Here is a 6,762-nt window from a genome sequence, read left to right on the forward strand (position 1 = left end):
GGCACGGCTGCCATGTCTTCACCGCTTTCTAGCTTCTGTTGTTGTGTGTTGCGAGTGACGTCGGGGAAGGGGCGGAGTCGAGGCTTATTGCCTGGAGGAAAAATGTCAGTCTGAGACGCATTGTGTTCTCATTGGTCAGTTGTCCTGCCTGTGGGACAGACTGCCCCGCCCCTTCCCTGCACATGATTGATCTCCTGAGAAGAAGCAGAAGAGACATGTAAACATGACGTGGTGTGTGTGTGGGATGCTGCTGCGGCTCTCCTACTATAGAGGGACCCAGAAGCTGAACACACAGCGCCCTCAGTAACCAGCCTGTGCCGACAACGATTCATTTTTCATTGTAGCTTTGGAAAAACTACAACTTTGTCACAATAATAATGCTGTATGTCTGTCAGTGTAAGCTGCCTCTAGCCAGGCCTACTGCTAGTATGGAGATGGTAGAGCTGGCCCCTGGCTGCCAGAAAACCCTATGATCATATTGCTAGAGGCCAGTCGCTTACATACGGTGCCCTTTCCACCTAAAACTTAGTTGCTTTGAGATGCTGTTGCATCTGAGGGATTTCTATGGCCCTGTTCACACCTAACACATAGATGTTATGGGTCAGTGCCGGGGCCTTGATCCATGCAACTGTAGTGTGCTAGGGGTGGCCAGCCTTTTCTTGCGGCATGCATGACTGAATGGGTCCGTGGCCACGGGCAGCACTGTGTACGGGTAAAGAGGCCTAAGTCTTATAAATCTGTCACATCAGAACACTATACTCAAGGTTTAGACCAACTATTCGTTTGCTTAAAGAGGATGTACCACCTGGTACACCCTCTTTAACCTGAACCCACGGATCAATCGGCGCCGGCACGGGGAAGCCGGTGCCGCGGTCCGTTGTTCGGACCGCCACCCGGTTCCCGTGCACGGCGCTGTTCGATCCAGCAGTACTGGCCGGTGCTGAAGCACTGGAGGTCGGCCGGCCCGCCCCCAGTGGGAGGGAATTCCCTCCCCTGTATGACGCGGCTCCATTCATTCTAAGCGAGCCGCGCCATATAGGGGAGGGAATTCCCTCCCACTGGGGGCGGCCCGGCCAACCTCCGAAAAAAACGGATCGCCGGCGCCGATCGATCCGTGGGTTCAAGTTAAAGAGGATGTCCCAAGTGGTATATCCTCTTTAAAGTGACTGTACCACCAGGCCCAGGCTGAAGCACTGGAGGCGGGCTGACCCACCCTTAGTGGGAGGAAACCCTCGCCCGTCTATGATGGGACTCTATTAGAATCAATCGAATCCTACTAAGGGTCTTCCCACTAAGGGCCCTATTCCACAGGCCGAGGAGGGCCCCCATCAACGATGTAAACGAGCGGCGATCGTTTACTAGGCCTTTTCCACGGCCCGATTAAAGTTGAGCGAGGGCTGCAGGGACATCGTTACCGATGTCCTTGCAGCATCATACATTACCTGTCCAGGCTTCTTCTCCGCGCTGTCTTCATCCCCGGGTCCCGCACGCTCTATCTTCAGAATGGCCGGTCAGCTGACAAGCCACTCAGCCAATCACAGGCCGCGGCGGTCCCGGCCTGTGATTGGCTGAGCGCTCCGTCAGCTGACCGGCCATTCTGAAGATAGAGCGCGGGACCCGGGGATGAAGACAGCGTGGAGAAGCCTGGACAGGTAATGTATGCTGCTTGTGAAATCGTCGGTCGCCCGCCGCGCACCGCTATTCAACCATAGCGATGCGCAGTGGGGGAACGATGATTTTAGGTCTGGCCCTAAATGAACGATCAGCCGATGACACGATCGGCTGATTGCTCTCTCTATTTCACCGAACGATAATCGGCCGAATCGGGCCAATCCGGCCGATTATCGTTACTAAGGGTGGGTCGGCCCGCCTCCAGTGTTTCAGCCTGGGCCTGGTGGTACAGTCACTATAAAGTGCACTAGAATTTAGAGCCACATCTTAGGTCACAGCCTCTTTTCTGACTCTTTAATGTCTATGACACACACAATAATAAAAAACATAGGCCCAGATTTAAAGGGTGTAAATATACACTGGTGTAAACTGCCCACAGCAACCAATCACAGCTCCACTTTCATTTTACCAGGAGTAAAATCTGAGCTGTGATTGGTTACTGTTGACAGTTTGATAAATCTCCCCCTATAATGTAGAGAAAAGTCCAATGAGCCACTTTTTGGACAGAACCCTGGTGCAGACACATTAATACATCTGGGCCACAGTAGGTAGTCACTAAAGTGTTAGGCTGCATTCACACGGAACACAGTCGCGGAATGCCTGTAGCGGATTCCCCCCACAAGGACAGCATCTCTGATATGATGCTGGGAGCAGGGGAACTGTATGGACTCCATTACGGAGGAGGAGGGGGGGGGGGGGGGGGACACAGAATGTGTAAATGGAGCCTAAGGCTGCACTCACACGTTCAGTGTTCTGCACGGAACACGGACATGGAATGCCTGTAACGGACTTTCCCCCTCCCGGGCAGCATCTGTAATTAGACGCTGGAAGTGGGGGAACCGTACAGATATGCGCCGCACTGTAAGGACAGCGTCGCATAGCTGCTTCATTACAGCACAGCGCCTATCTGTACAGTTTCCCCCTCCCAGCATCTTATCACAGATGCTGCCCGGGTGGGGGGAGAAGTCCGTTACAGGCATTCCACATCCGTGTTTGGTGCAGAACACAGAATGTGAGAATGCAGCCTTAGGGTGCTTTCACACACACCGGATTTTACAGTGCAAATTTAATGTTGTGTTCATTCATTTAGTCAAATCTACTGCGGATCCGCAGCAGAAAATCCGCTGCGGATCCGGTAGGTGTGAAGGCACAGGGTAAGGCTAGGTTCACACAGCGTTTTCAGCATCCGTTTAACGGATCCGTTTTTTTTAACGTCCAGAAAAATAGGGTCAGCAACGTTTTTTGGTCCGCCAAAAAAAAACGGATCCGTTTTTTTTATAATGGAAGTCAATGGAAAAACGGATGCACACAAATGAATCCGTTTTTTGCAATCCGTTTTTCATGCGTTTTTTGCAAAAAAACGTATGCGTTAAACGGATGCTGAAAACGCAGTGTGAACCTAGCCTAATTGGCAACTGTTCAGACAATTCATCACCTTTCTAGCCCAAGCTTTTCTATAACAGCTCACAGGTTAATAAAAAACAGGTGTATAAGCTACCTGGATAATAGCCTCCAAAAACAGCTTGCAAATCACTGTGGATTGACACAGTTTTAGGGTACAAACCCACACACCGTATACGCAGCAAATACGCAGCAAATACGCAGCAAATACGCAGCAGTTTGATGGTGAAGATTTAATGCTGAGTTCAGTTATTTAGATCTAATCTGCTGCGTTTTTGTTGCGTATTTGTTGCGTTTTTGCTGCGTATTCGCTGCGTATCGCAGCAGTAAATACGCTGTGTATACGGTGTGTGGGTTTATACCCTTAAAATGTTAGTTTATAAGTTTTCAGCATTTCTCCATGAAGTCAGTGGGAGCTTTTATTTTACCATGTGGGTATGTTCACACAATGTTTTTTGAGGTAACATTTTGATATTAAGCCCTTAAATAATGATAGTGATGATTATTTATGGCCATAATTATTAAGAAATGGCCATATTTTTACCTCAAAAACGTGTGAACATACCATATCACTACGTTTACATTTGTTTTCGGCCTTATTTTTGGACAACCATGATTTAAAAGGAAATATATGGTAAGGATAAAACAATAGCCTACCAAAAAGTCATATACTGACTTATTTTCAATTAGGTTATGTTGCCACACAGCATTTTTGCACCTAAAACCAGGAGTGGATGAAAACATAGATTTTATTTAATTGGATCCCGCTCTATGGAATAGAGTCTGGGTTATTCACTCAGGGGGAAAAAAAAACAACTAGCCAAAATGAAATGTAATGAAATGACTGAGGTTTATAGATATAGATACATTTGCTGTAGATACATTTGCTGTATCTGTGTGTGGTACAAAAATACCCTTATGTACAATACCAAAGATAACACTGCTTAAAGAGGAATTCTAGCAATCTCACAAAAATTTAAATGCACAAAAAGCATAAGCGCACACTCACCAATCCCCAACCAATTGTTGACACCTTTCCCACTTGGTCTATACTGCTCCTAGGCCAAGATTCCAACTTCTGAAAATGCTCCCAGTTTTACATCATGGCACCCGGCTAAGAAACTACATCTCCCATCATGCATTGCACCTCAGAGCCAACTGCAGGTACCCGCCCCTGTCTTGTAGTATCTGCCCACCACTGACTGTGTCTCTGCTTTGCACAATAAAAACTATATTCTATCTATCTATCTATTAATCTCCATAGATAGATTAGAGAAAGAGAGAGATGAAACAACAGTGTCTCCCCTATACTGCTCAGGAGAGGCTGTTGTTTCCCCGCCCTTGGCCAGGTGATCACTGTGTGATGTCAGTGGTAACAGATGAATCACAGGCTAGGATTGCTTCTGTGTCAGACATTCCACCTCCATTGCAGATGCCATAATAATTGATGGGAATACAGGTGCATTTATGTAAACAGAGCCATAGTTTAAAAGATAAACTGAGGTCTTCTTAAGGCCCTATTCCATGGGCCGACTGGCAGGAGCACACGAGCACTATTAGCGCTCGTTTTCTCCTCGTTCCCTGCGTGCGGGGAGCTTCGGGTGGGGGGGCTGCCCATAGGATACAGCAGCGTCTGCTGCCGATGCTCCTATTCCACAGAGCATTTTGAAAAACAAACGACTGTAACGATCAGCCGACTTTAAAGATGTCGGCTGATCGTTGCTGTCAATTCCACGGGACGATTATCGGCCGTAACGGAATAGGGCCTTTAGTGTTTATGACCTTGCACGTCAGGTCTTCTCAGAACATTTGGAGATTTCTTGCTTTCATCACAGGAACTGAAACCACTGCAGCCAAGACAACTGAGAGAGGAGAGAGAGGAGACATGTTCATTTAATGAATATAACCGGTTTAGTATACATGCAAATATATAAAATTTCATATATACTGTATATTAATATGCATAGACCTGAGCTGTCAGTCTATCTGGGTAAATAATGTATCCCCCATCACCAGGTATCTATCGGTTGTGAAATATTAATGCCTATAATGACCGTGCACACTGAGATTACATTTATTCCCCGCATTACATCACTTCTACTTCCTGTATTTGTCATGAGACCCCGGATGTGACCTTTCCCACAAATCTTTTACAGAACACGGCCCCTTTATTCCCTATTGTGCTGCGCCATCTGTCCTTCATTTAGTGTAAGTGCAGTCATAATTCTACTAATAGCTGCTCTATGGGTCATAATAACAATGTTAGGAATAACAATAATAATAATAAAGAAGCTCATGATAAATACGCTAACATAGCATAAAACTGTGACATTGCCATGTATTAGGTGCAACTGAGCTATAAGGGTGAAGACCTTCAGAAAAACCGAATTGTCAGATTTTATTGGACTCCAAGATGCTCTGATTTTTCAAAGTGTGTAAAACAGAAACTGGTGTAAATTGCCTATAGCAACCAATCACTGCTCAGCTTTCAGCTCTGGTAAAATGTACAGTTGTATCTATCTGTATATTTTTTACTATTTTGCTTAATAAAAAGGCTTAAAAAATAATTGTGTCCCACGCACTATAGATTATTTATCAGGTTTCTTTTATTCTGTGCTAGAGATGAGCGAACCGGATTCGGGTTCGAGTCGATCCGAACCCGAACGTTCGGCATTTGATTAGTGGTGGCTGCTGAAGTTGGATAAAGCTCTAAGGTGTTCTGGAAAACATAGATACAGCCAATGACTATATCCATGTTTTCTACATAGCCTTAGGGCTTTATCCAACTTCAGCAGCCACCGCTAATCAAATGCCGAACGTTCGGGTTCGGATCGACTCGAGCATGCTCCAGGTTCGCTCATCTCTATTCTGTGCCAAAAAAATAATAGCAATGGAATGGAAGTGCACCGACATCCCTTCACTGGCCCACTGGATACAGCTTGTAATTAAATCTGTCCCCCTGTATCAGGTCCTATAGGAAAACTGTAAATGTACTCAAAAATTTAAGCAAATCTGGATACACTGGCTTATGCTTGATGTGACGCTTCACCTCTGAGTGTGGATGTAGGTGTGGTTTGTCTCCTCTTTGTGAATCGCTCATCCCACTTGCATACTGAAGGTGTTCAGTATGTAAGACGTTTCTTTTGGACTACGCCTATGAATACTAAGGGTCCATTTACACAGAAAGATTATCTGCCAAAGATTTGAAGCCAAAGCCAGAAACAGACTATAAACAGAGATCAGGTTGTAAATAGAGATGAGCGAACCTCAAGCATGCTCGAGTCGATCCGAACCTGATCGTTCGGCATTTGATTAGCTGGGGCTGCTGAATTTGGATAAAGCTCTAAGGTTGTCTGGAAAATATGGATACAGCCAATGACTATATCCATGTTTTCTACATAGCCTTAGGGCTTTATCCAAGTTCAGCAGCCACCGCTAATCAAATGCCAAACGATCGTGTTCGCTTGAGGTTCGCTCATTTCTAGACGTAAAGAAAAGCCCAAGATTTTTCCTCTTTTCAAATCCATTCCCGGCTTTGGCTTCAAATCTTAGGCAGATAATTTTTCTGTGTAAATGGACTCTGTAGTTTATACTACTAGTTTAGGTCTGTGCTGCTAGTTTAGGTCTATCCTTGGCATAGCGTTCACAATATGATACTATGGGCGTATTGTGCCTTCTTGTTACTATGTT

The sequence above is a fragment of the Dendropsophus ebraccatus genome, chromosome 4 (assembly GCF_027789765.1).
Source record: "Dendropsophus ebraccatus isolate aDenEbr1 chromosome 4, aDenEbr1.pat, whole genome shotgun sequence".
Lineage (NCBI taxonomy): Eukaryota > Metazoa > Chordata > Amphibia > Anura > Hylidae > Dendropsophus > Dendropsophus ebraccatus.